Consider the following 12,513-nt stretch of genomic DNA (forward strand, 5'->3'; position numbering starts at 1 on the left):
TCTGTGCGTACTTGTTGAGTGTTGAAAAAGGCATAACAGCGTCTCTTTCACTTCAGATCACTGAGGACGTTTGCTATGGGCCCCCAAATCCTAAGAACTTTCTACAAGGGCTCAATTGGGAGCATCCCGACAGGCTGCATCACTGCCTGGTATGGGAATTGTACCTCCGTTAATCGCAGGACAGACCAGCGCATTTGTAGTTGTGAACTTCCCATGATTCAGGACATTTACAAAGCCCGGTGTGAGAAAAGGGCCCGAGGGATCATTGTGGACCCGAGTCACTTCAACCACAATCTATTCCAGCGGAAACCATCCGGGAAACGGTACTGCTGCATAAAAGACAGGAGCAACAGGCTGCTGGACAGCTCCTTCCACCAGGCTATCAGACTGATTAACACACGCTGATTTGAGGGAACCTCTATGTACATTGGCTGTTCTATTTATTATCAATGATTATAAATTACTATGATTGCACATTGCATATTTAGGTGGAGACATAACGTGGATTTTTACTCCTCAAGCACGTGAAAGATGCAAGAAATAAAGTCAATTCAAATATCTCCTCTTCACTGATGAACAGCACTGGCCCTGGTACACCTCAAGGATGTGTGTTTTGCCAACTGCTCTACTCCCTCTATACCAACGACTAAATATAGCTCAAATGCAATCTATAAATATGCTGCATACAACCTTTGTCAGTAGAGTCTCAGATGGAGATGATTGGACATATACGAGTGGGACATACCAGCTAGTTGACTGGTCTCGCAGGAATAACCTTGTGCTTCAGACAAAACAGCTGATTGAGACAAGGGAACACGAACCAATCCTCATAGAGGTATCAGAAGTGGACAGTGAACAATTACAAGTTCCTGGGTGTCAACATCTCTGAGGATCTATTGGTGCAGCTACAGAATAAAGAAGGCAAGACCGCAGATATATTTCATCAGGAGTTTGAAGATATTTGGTTTATCATTTTAAAACACCCAGAAACTGTTGTAGATGTATTCAATATATATTATTCATATATTACTTCAGTTTTTGCAGTATATTAATCTACTTAATATACATATCCATACACACACATACTGTAATTTATTTATTATTTCTATATTATCATGTCCTGCATTGAACTGCTGCTGCTAAATTAACAAATTTCCTGACACCTGCCGGTGGTAATAAACCTGATTCTGGTCCTGACTCTGAATTCATCCCCACAGAGAGATGTGGCCAATTTAGACGTGAAAGAAAAGGTCCTATCAAATATGACAGTGGGAAACTGTGTATGGAACCGGAGGAAATAGCGTCGGTACTTAACAAATAATTTGGTTTAGTATTCACTCTGGAAAAGATCTTGGTGATGGTAGTGATGACTTTCAGCTGACTTAAAAGCTCAAGCATGTAGATATTAAGAAAGCGGATGTGCTGGAGCATTTGGAAAGCATCAAGTTAGATAAATCGCCGGAACCGAATGACATGTACCCCAGGCTACTGTGCGAGGCGACGGAGGAGACTGCTGAGTCGCTGGTGATTATAATTATATGATAAATGGGGACGGGAGAATCCGGAGGATTGGATGGTTGCGGATGCTGTTCCTTTATTCAAGAAAGGGTGTAGAGATAGCTCTGGAAATTATACACAAGTGCGTCGTACCCCAGTGGTTAGTAAGTTGATGGAAAGAATCCCGATAGGGGGGATTGATGAACATTTGATCAGGTATAATATGATTAGGAGTCGTCAGCTCGGCTTTGTCAAGGGCAGGATGTGCCTTACGAGCCTGATTATTATTTTTTTACGTTATGACTAAACACATTGATGAAGGAAGAGCAGTAGATGTAGTGTATACTGATTTCAGCAAGGCATATGATAAGGTACCCCATGCAACGCGTATTGGGAATGTAATGAGGCAGGGAATCCAAGAGGACATTGATTTGTGGATGGAGAACTGCCTTGCCCACGGAAGGCAAAACGGTTCATAATTTGTAGGAAGGCAGTCACCACTGGAGTGTCACAGGGATCTGTTCTGGGGCCTATGCTCTTCCTGATTTTTATAAATGACCTAGATGAGGAAGTGGAGGAATGGGTTAGGAAGTTTACTGATGACACAAAGGTTTGAGGTTTTGTGGATAGTGTGGCGGGTTGTCAGAGTTTACAGTGGGACATTGTTAGGATGCAAAACTGGGCTGAGAAGGGGAAGATGGAGTTCAAAGCAGATAATTGTGAAATGTTTCATCTTGGTGGGTCAAATAAGATAGCAGCATATAGTATTAATGGTAAGACTCTTGGCGGTGTAGAAGATCAGAGGGATCTAGTGGTCCGAGTCCATAGGACACTCAAAACACCTGCGCTGGTTGACTCTGTGGTGAAGATGGCTTTCATCAATCCTGTAATTGAATTTATGAGCCGAGAGGTAATGTTGCAGCTCAATAGGACGATGGTAAGACCTCACTTGGAGTACTGTGTTCAGCTCTGGTCGCTTCACTATAGCAATGATGGGGAAGCCTTGTAAACGGTGCAGTGGATATTTACAAGGATTTTGTCTGGACTGGGGAACATGCCTTATGCGAATAAGTCGAATGAACGGCCTTTTTTTGCTTGGAGCGAAGGAGAATGAGATAAAGCTGATACACATGTAAAAGGTAATGAGAGGCATTGATCGTGTGGCTAGTAAGAGGCTTTCTCCCAGGGCTGAAATGGTTCCCAGACACAGTTTTAAGGTGCTGGGGAACACGTAGATAGGAGATTTTGTACTCAGAGAGCAGTGAGGTCGTGGAATGGGCTGCCGAAACGGTGGTGATGGCGAATGCGATAGGGACTTTTAAGAGGCTTTTAGTTAGATACATGGATCTCAGTATAATAGAGGGCTATAGGACAGCCTAGAGATTGCGAAGTTAGGGACATGTCGGTATAACCTTGTGGGACCCAAGGGCCTGTATTGTGCTGTAGGCTTTCTATGTTTCTATGTTTACTTAGATGGTATTCCGTCTATGGAACGAGCTGCCAGAGGAAGAGGTCTATTCAGGTGCATTAGAAAGTTGGAGACTTGGGTGCACAACTTGTGAAACTCTCCGGAATGACGTCATTACTGCGACCAATGACATGTCTGTGCGGTGATTGGCTGCTCGCTGGGTCGCGAGGCTGAGGAATGATTCTGATACTTAGCGATGAGAGGTTCGTCTTTAGGAAAGGAAAGTTCATTTCTACTGAGGTGGAGTTCAGACCGTCTGGGAGGGGGGGGGGAGAGAGAGAGAGAGAGAGAGAGAGAGAGAGAGAGAGAGAGATAAGAGACGGGAGAAATGGTGTGGAATGGTGTGGGAGGAAGAGGGAGGATGGAGAAGAGGAGAGTGTGGGGAGTGGTGGATGTAGAAAATTGGGGGCAGCGACAGGGGATGTACACGGAGAAAGATTGAGAGACATAGCAGGGAGAGAGAAGGTGACAAGCAAAGTGTGCAGACAGGAAGGGAAAGAGCGTGCACGAAGAGGAAGAGCGGGAGAGGGAGGGATGATAGAGCGCAGAGGGGAGAGGGTAGGTGTAGTCAGAGAGTGAGACAGAATGGGGAGAGTGGGCAGAAAGAGGGAGAGGAGGGAAAGTGCGGAGAGGAGTGGTTGCGAGTTGGAGAGAGGCAAAAGAGCGTAAGGTGAAAGTCGAGAGAGAAGCGGAAGAGGGGGAGAGAAGTGAGAAAAAGTGGAGGAATGAAAATGAGCGAGGGGCGAGAACGGGGGAAAAGAGGGAGAGGGTTAGTTTGCGGGAGGTAGCAGGAAAATGCGGGAGAGGGGAGGGGTAATAGGGAGGCGGAGAAGCAGAGAGGGAATTATGGGGTAAGAAAGAGAAGAGTGAGGTTAATATTTTTACAGCGCCCCTCCCACTCTCCTCTATCCTCATCAGTCCTCCCTCGGTGTTTCCTACTCTCTGCCAATTCCCACAGCTTTCCTTTCTCTATAACCCCTGTTCAACACCCCTCCCACAGTACAGCCTCCACACCGCCCTGCCTATGACATTCTCTCTTCACTGACACCTCCCACAACACTTTTCGACTTCTGATACCAGATATCTCCCCCTACGCCACAGCTCCCCGGCGTTGATCCACGCCCCTACGCCCAGTTCAGGCTCCTCTCAAACTCTGCAACAGAGCTCCCTCCTCACCGCCTCTCCCATCCGTTCAGCTGGGGACAGAACACTAAGAGTTTGTGAGGCTTCCTATACCCGTCGGATCACACATACTCGCGATCAAACACAGAATGGAGCTCTCCCCTCCCCCCGGTTCTCTGCTCCACTCACCGTTGGAAGGAGACTGTGCGCCCGTTTTTGCGAGCTGCATATTGGCGTAAGTCTTGCCATCGTCCATCTTGTTCAGGACACTCTGCTTCTCTGAGCTCACGAAGAGGAACGAACCGTTGTCAGAGGAAGCCCGTGTTGAGAAGGCGGTCAGACCGACAGCAGCAAACACCAGATGGACAGTGCATAAAGAGAGGAACCGAGAGCAGGGGGAGGAAGTGCAGGCTGGCAGAGAGATTGATGATGTGGGAGAGGGTAGTTCAGAGATATTCGAATGGAGGGGAAGGGTATTGAGAGTGAGGAAACAGGCGCTGCGGAGGGAGGGGATCGATTGGCGATCATCATGGAGATAGAAGCGCGCGGCAGTATACAGAGTGTAGAGTGTAGAGGAGCTGAGAGAAGGGTAACTGTGGGGACAGAGGTGGGAATGAGGGGAAAGTAAGCGTGAAGAAGATGGTAAACGGGAGAGGGACGGAAGGTGAGGAGACATGGGAGAGAAGACAAAGGGAGAGAAGATGGCGGTGAACTGGAGAACGAGAAGAGAGAGAGAAGCGGAACGTGAGGAGCGAGGAGGAGCAGACAGAGGGGGCAAAGGGAGCACTATAGAAAGGGCAGAGAGATGAGCGAGGAGGTTTGAAGGAGAGGAATGTAGACAGCGGGTGTTGATAGGAAGAAAATAGGGAGGTAAGAATAGAAGGAATTGAAAGAAGAGAGGAGATATTGGGGGCAGGAAGGAAAGTCGGTGTGTCTCAAACGGAAATGTATCCATCGTAGGTTCCTGGTTTGCTGGTCGGACGCCTTCAGTCCGTCTGTCTGCGAGATGCCACGGCCCCAGGACAAACCCCACTGTGATGAGTGAGTCCTCTCCCTCCTAGTGAGGAAATAATCTCTCCGCAAAATTAAATCCTTCCACAGTGTTAGAGGGTCTCCTTTCCTTCCTCGCTCAGTGGCGCGCTCTCTCTTTCCTGCCTCATGTCATTCTCTCTCTCTCTCTCTCTCTCGCTCTCTCGCTCTTCTCCCAAATCTTCTCCTCTCCACATTCCCTCTCAGGATTTCTCTCTTTCCCCTTCCCCATTATCTTATTTCACTCTGTCCACAATCTCCCCACACTCTCTCTCCGCTCCACCAACACCCCTGTTACCCTGAACTGGAGATATACACACCCACCCACCGATTGCAACCCGACCACGGAGCTCCCTGCATATACCCCATCACTTACACCTGTCGGGGTGGGGTTTGGGGATGAGGTGCCATTTGAACTGGGATGCACAGCCGCCTCTCACTTTTACTCTCTTCTTCCCGTTCATCTCTTCCATTGACCCATTACGCTACCTCCAAATACTTCGGCCCAACTCCCTCCCTCCGTTCACCCCTGCTCCCATCCAAAGTCTCCTACTCCCCGTTCTCTCGCACCACACGTTTCCTCATTTCAACGCCCCTCTTTCTTTTCCTTCCCTGATTTACTGAGGTAACCTCTATTGCTTCATTTGGGCAGAACAATCCACAGGTTTCCCACTCTCTGGGAAAAAAAAAACTTACTGCTCATCTCCCTCCGAAATCAACCGGCCCGAAACTGGAGGCTGCGTCACTCTGTTCTGGTCTCACCTCACAGCGGAATCAATTTTCCTGCCTCTATCTTATTTATTCCTTTCCTATTATTTCCACTCATTCTGATGAATTCCAGTGAATAGATCCCCAGGCGACTCAATCTCTCCCCATAGTGTCACACCCTCATTTTTTGAGTGAACCTGGTGAGCCTCATCTCCCCCGCCTCCAAATCCAGTAAATCATCCCTCAAGTCAGGAGACCAGAAGTGCGCACAGTACTCCAGGTGCGGCTTCACCAGAACCCTGTACAGTTGTATCATAACCTCGCCGTTCTTTAGTTCAGTCCCTCTCGCAATAAAGGCAGACATTTCAATTTTCTTCCTGACAGCTTGCTGCAAACGCAAACCAACCCTTTGTGATTCATGCCCAGGAACTTGTACGTCCCTCTGCACAGTCATGCTGCAATCATTTACCAACTGAATAATAATTTGTTCTTCCATTTTACTTCTAAAGTGGATGACATCCCATTTACAAAACATTGTACAATATCTGCCAGACCCCCGCCCACTCAGCCTATCAATATCTTACAGCCGACTCTCCGTATCTTCCATACAATTTGCTTTATCCACACAATTTAGTATCATCAGCAAACTTAGTTACACTACACTCGATCCCCTATTCCAGATCATTAATGTTTACCGTAAACAATCGCGGTCGCAGCACCGACACCTCCTTCACGCCACACACACTGATTGCCAAACCGTAGGATTGAGTTTTATAACGGAGAGATAATGTTGCAGCTGCATTGGACCCCACTTAGAATACTGTGCTCAGTTCTGGTCGCCTCACTGCAGGAAGGACGTAGACACCATAGAAAGTTTGCAGAGGACATTTACAAGGATGTTTCCTGGACTGGGGACCATACCTTATGATGCCGAATACATGCCGAAGTGTCTGTATTGTGATCTGGGTTTTCTATGTTTCTCTGTTTCTGCAGTGTGAGTTCGAATATAAAACGTTCAGTACGCCATTCATCCTCTTCGATTTTGTCGACCTTTTAATTTGCAGCTCATCATACTGACTGCAAGTTTGCCCTGTCAATTTCCTCTCCTCACTACACATTGCCTCTGTTTTTAAGCCAGTCACCTCATCTTCACCACAATTATACTCTTTTCCTACAATCCTTAATTTATGGACGTGTATGCAGCCGAGGACACCACTCAGTAAAAAGTTTAACCTATCGATTGCAAACTGTGTCTGAGTTCACAGCAGCATGATCCCGCGGAAGCCTCCCGAATCAGGTCTCTTGCATTCCTGGGTGTGAGTATCTCGGTGAATTGATACTGGGACCAACAAATTGGCCCGATACACTCTGTCTCTCCAAAATAGGTCTCAGAGGGAGCAATCTCACTTTCTCCACTGCGACTTCGACCGTATGGACAATAGCAATATCTTGTCAGGGGACGGTTTATTGACAACAGCTCAGCGTTCAGCACACTCATTTCCTCATTTCTAATCAACAAGCTCCAGATTCTGAGCTAGTATATACCCCTCTGCAACAGAATGTTTGACTTCCTCATCGGGAAACCACAGTCAGTGTGGATCGATCTAACATTTCCCATTTACAGGTGGTGTTGAAGACAGATTAGGGAAATGAGCAAACCAGTGGTAGATGGACTACAGTGTGGGAAAGTATAGAGACATTTACTTTGCTAAAAAAAGTAGAAGCAGAGGTGATTTTCTGAATGGGGAGAAAAATCATATAGCTGCGGCGCAAAGTGATTTGGGGATCCTCGTGCAGAATTCACTGATTGTTAACTTACTGGACTTGTTGATGAGGAAGGCAGAACGAATTTTAGCATTCAATTCCACAGGTCGAGACTATGAAAACGGATTTAATATTAAGGCTTTAAAAGGCACTGATGAGGACTAACTTTGGTTGGAATGAGCCGGTTTGTGACACTTAGATAAGAAAGGATGTGCTGACTTTGGACTGGGTTCCATGGGGATGAACGACAATGATTCATGGATTGAAATGCTTATCAGACGCTCCGTTTGATCTGGGTCTGTCCTCAATGGATTTCAGAAGAATAAAGGGTGACGTCATTGAAACCGATCGAATGCTGAAGATCCTCGACAGAGTAGCTGAGCAGCTGCAGCTTCCTACGGTGGTGTGGGGGCATACTAAGACCAGCGAAAACAAACTCAGAATAGAGATATGACCATTTACAATGGCGATTAGGAGGATTTTTTTTTTGCCCGTGTAGGGGTAAATGTGAAAAATTCGTGGTGGCCGTGGAGGAGAAGTTACTGGATATCTTTCATTCGGAGAGTATTAGATTCCTGACTAGTTTGAGAATGAAGTGATACGGAGTGAAGGCGGGAGATTGGGACTCAGGATGAAATGAATCTCTCCGTTTCGTAATTTTATCTGTTACTATAAAACCTCCTCTCATTCTTCTGAGTTGCAGTGAGTACAGTCCCAGTGGACTTAATCTCTCCTCATGGTCTAAACCCGTCATTTCTGGAACAAAACTGGTCTACCTCTTCAGCACCGCTTCCAAGGCCAGTCATATCCTGAGTTCTAATCAGCAAGCTTCAGGTCCTGGTTCTGGGAATCTCCCTCTGCTACAGAATGTTTGACTTCCTCACCAGAAAACCACAGTCAGTGTTGTTCGCTCATAACATTTCCCGTCTACAGGGGGTGCTGAAGACAGATTAGGGAAATGGACAAAGCAATGGCCACGGATTACTGTGAGAAAGTGTATGGTTACGGAGAGAGTTTGTGAATTAGAGGCGGTAGAATAATAGAGTAGAGAGTGGAGGGAGAAAGGGAGAGTGGACTGGAGACAGAGAGAGAGCACTAACCCCTGGACGGTCAAACAAACACGACCTGGGACAGAAAACGTGTGAAACTCCCGCCACATCGCCCCAGCACACTTTCCCGGGGTTAGGTCAAGGGTGAAGATCCCATCACTCTGTCCCTTCACACAATCCTGGGGTCAAACACACAGTGAAGTTCCCTGCAGACCGTCCCCTCACACCCTCCCGGTTCAGAACTGAGCACAGTACTCAAAGTTGGGCCTGACCAGTGTCCAATACAGCTGCAACATTACCTCTCGGCTCCTAAACTCAGTTCCACGTTTTGGCAATCAACGTTGGTGGACGTGCCACAGGTGTCGGTGCTGGGGCCACGAATGTTCACGGTACACATGAACGATCTGGAAGATGGGATCGAGGGTAGTGTATCTAAGTTTGCTGATGATACTAAATGGTGTGGAATGCAAATTGTGTAGAGACACGGAGAGTCTGCTGAGAGATATTGACAGGTTGAATGGGCGGGGTTCTGGCAGGTGGAGGGCAATATTTGTAAATGTGAGGCGGAAGGAAAAAAGGAAGAGCTAATTACTATTTAATTGATGAAGTATAAACTACAGCAGGCTGCTGCGTGGATAGACTTACAGATTCTTGTGCATGAATCAGAAAATGTTTGTGTTGTAGGTCCAACAGGTTGTCAGGAAGGCAATTGAAATGTTGGCCTTCATTGTTAGAGGGAATGAATCTAAGAGCAGTGTAGTTATGCTGTAACTGTACAGGGTACTGGTGGGGCCACACCTGGAGGACTGCAAGCAGTCGTGGTCTCATTACCTGAAGAAGGATATACAGGCTTTTGAGGCGGTGCTGAAGAGATACAGCACGTTTGTTCCAGAAATGAGTGGTTTATACCATGAGGAGAGATTGAGTCCATTGGGACGGTTACGAAACGAAGAGGTTCAGTTCCTTTATAATCCCAAACTCCCGACTTCGCTCAGTATCCCTTCATTCTCAGACTAGTATGGAATCTATCACCCTCCGACTGAACTTCTCCTCCACGGCCCTGAGGAAACGAGCATTTCACAGTTACCCCTACACGGGCAAATAAATTTCCTCCTAAACTCCATTGTAAATTGTCAAATATCTATTTTGAGTTTGTGTTCGCTAGTTTTAGTATGCCCCCACTCTACCTTAGAATATTTTTTGTCTGCATAACTGCACTGTCGAGCCTCTTCAACATTCGATAGGTTTCAATAACGTCACCCTTTATTCTTCTAAATTCCATTGAGGACAGACCCGGAACAAATGCTGCTCCTGTCATAAGCGCTTCAATCCCAGAATTATTCTCGTTATCCCCATGGAACCCAGTCCAAAGTCAGCGCATCCTTTCTATATAATGGGCACATATCTACTCAGAACATATCCCAGAATAAGCCTCATCAGTGTCTTTTTAAACCTTAAAATTAAATCCTTGTATTTGTATTCTGGAAGTGAATGCAGACATTCGTTTTGCCTTCCTCTCCGCCAACTCCATCTGTAAGTTAACCTTCAGGAAATCGTGCAACCGGATCCACAAACACCTTTCGCCCGAGGTACTTGATTTTACTCCTCATTTCGCAAAATCGTTTATACCTTTAATTTCTTCTACTAAAGTACGTAACCATACACATCCCCACACTGCTCCATTTGCCACTGCTTTGTCCATTTCCCTAATCTGTTTTCAACACTCCCTGTAGATGGGAAATGTTATGAGCGATCCGCACTGGCTGTGGTTTCCCGATGAGGAAGTCAAACATTCTGGAGCAGAGGGGGATGCCCAGCACCGGGATTTGAAGCTTCCTAATTAGAACTCAGGAAATGACAGATGACAATAGAGGCGGTAGAGCAAAAGAGCTGAGACGCTCCTTGTGTGATAAGCGTTTCAATCACAGAATCATTGTCGATCTTTCCCATAGAACCCAGTCCAAAGTCAACACATCCTTTCTTATCTAAGTGTCACAATCCTGCTCATTCAACCCAAAATTAGTCCTCGCTTCATGTCTCTATACTTTCCCACACTGTACTCCATCTGCCACTGCTTTGCCCAATTCCCTAATCTGTCTTCAAATGGGAAATGGGAAATGGGAAATGTTACGGCCGATCTAAACTGACTGTGGTTTCCCGGTGAGGAAGTCAAACATTCTGTTGCAGAGGGGGATTTACTAACTCAGGATCTGGAGCCTGCTGATTAGAAATGAGGATCTGATTGTGCTGAACGCTGAGCTGTTGTCAATAATACGTCCCCTGACATGGTGTTGCTATTGTCCAGACGGTCCAAGTCCCAGTGGACAGCAAGTGAGATTATTCCCTGTGAGAAGTATTGTGGAGAGACAAAGTGTAGCTGGCAATTTTTTTGGGCGCTGACTCAATTCACTGAGTTGCTGACACCCAGGAAATACAAGAGTCCTGATTTGGGAGGCTTCCGCGGGGTTCTGGTGCTAAGAACTCAGACACAGTTTGCAATCGACAGGATAAACATTTTCTGAATGGTGTGCTCGGCTGCATATATGTGAATAAATTAAGGATCGTAGGAAAAGAGAATAATTTTGGTGAAGATGAGGTAACAGGCTGACAAACAGAGGCAATGTGAGGTGAGGAGAGGCTATTAACAGGGCAAATTTGCCGTCAGTATGATGAGCTGCAAATTAAAAGGTAGACAAAATCGAAGAGGACGAATGGCGTACTGAAGGTTTTATATTCGAACTCACACTGCAGAAACAGAGAAACACAGAAACTCCAGATCACAATGCAGGTCCTTCGCAAGGTATGCGAAAGGCATAAGGCATGCACCCCAGTACAGTCGACATCCTTGTAAATGTTCTCTGCAAACTTTCTATGCTGTCCACGTCCTTCCTGCAGTGAGGCGACCAGAATTGAGCATAGTATTCCAAATGGGGTCCAATATAGCTGCAACATTATCTCTCCATTATAAAACTCAATCGCACGGTTTAGCGATCAGTGATGATGGGGTGAAGGTGGTGTCGGTGCTGTGACCGCGATTCTTCAGGGTAAACATTAATGATCTGGAGAAGGGGATCGAGTGCAGTGTATCTTAGTTTGCTGATGATACTAAATTGTGTCGAAAGGCAGACTGTGGGGAAGATACGGAGAGTCTGCTGTAAGATGTAGATAGGCTGAGTGGCTGATGGACTGGCAAGTGGAGAACAATGTTGGGAAATGGGATGCCATCCAATTTGGAAATATAATTGAAGAACAAATTATTATTTAGTTGGTAAACGATTGCAGCATGCTGCTGTGCAGAGTGACTTACAAGTTCCTGTGCATAAATCACAAAGGGTTGGTTTGCAGGAGCAGCAAGCTGTCAGGAAGGCAATTGAAATGTCGGCCTATATTGCGAGAGGGACGGATCTAAAGAGCGGGGAGGTATCATACAACTGTACAGGGTTCTGTGAAGCCGCACCTGGAGTACTGTGCGCACTTCTGGTCTCCTGACTTGAGGGAGGTTCATTCCAAAAATGAGCGGGAGAGACTCTGTGGAGAGTTTGAGTCGCCTGGGGATCTACTCACAGGAAATCATAAGAATGAGTGGAAATATTAGGAAAGGAATAAATAAGATAGAGGCAGGAAAATTGATTCCGCTGTGAGGTGAGACTAGAACAGAGTGACGCAGCCTCCAGTTTCGGGCCGTTTGATTTCGGAGGGTGAAGAGCAGTAAGTGCTTTTCCCAGAGAGTGGGAAACCTGTGGAATCTTCTGCCCAAATGAAGCAATGGAGGCTACCTCAGTAAATCGGGAGAGGGAAGGAAAAGAAAGAGGGGCGATGAAATGTGGAAACGTGTGGTGGGAGAGAAGGGGGAGTGAGAGACTTTGGATGGGAGCA

This window comes from Hypanus sabinus, unplaced genomic scaffold, assembly GCF_030144855.1.
Source record: "Hypanus sabinus isolate sHypSab1 unplaced genomic scaffold, sHypSab1.hap1 scaffold_185, whole genome shotgun sequence".
Classification (NCBI taxonomy): Eukaryota; Metazoa; Chordata; class Chondrichthyes; order Myliobatiformes; family Dasyatidae; genus Hypanus; species Hypanus sabinus.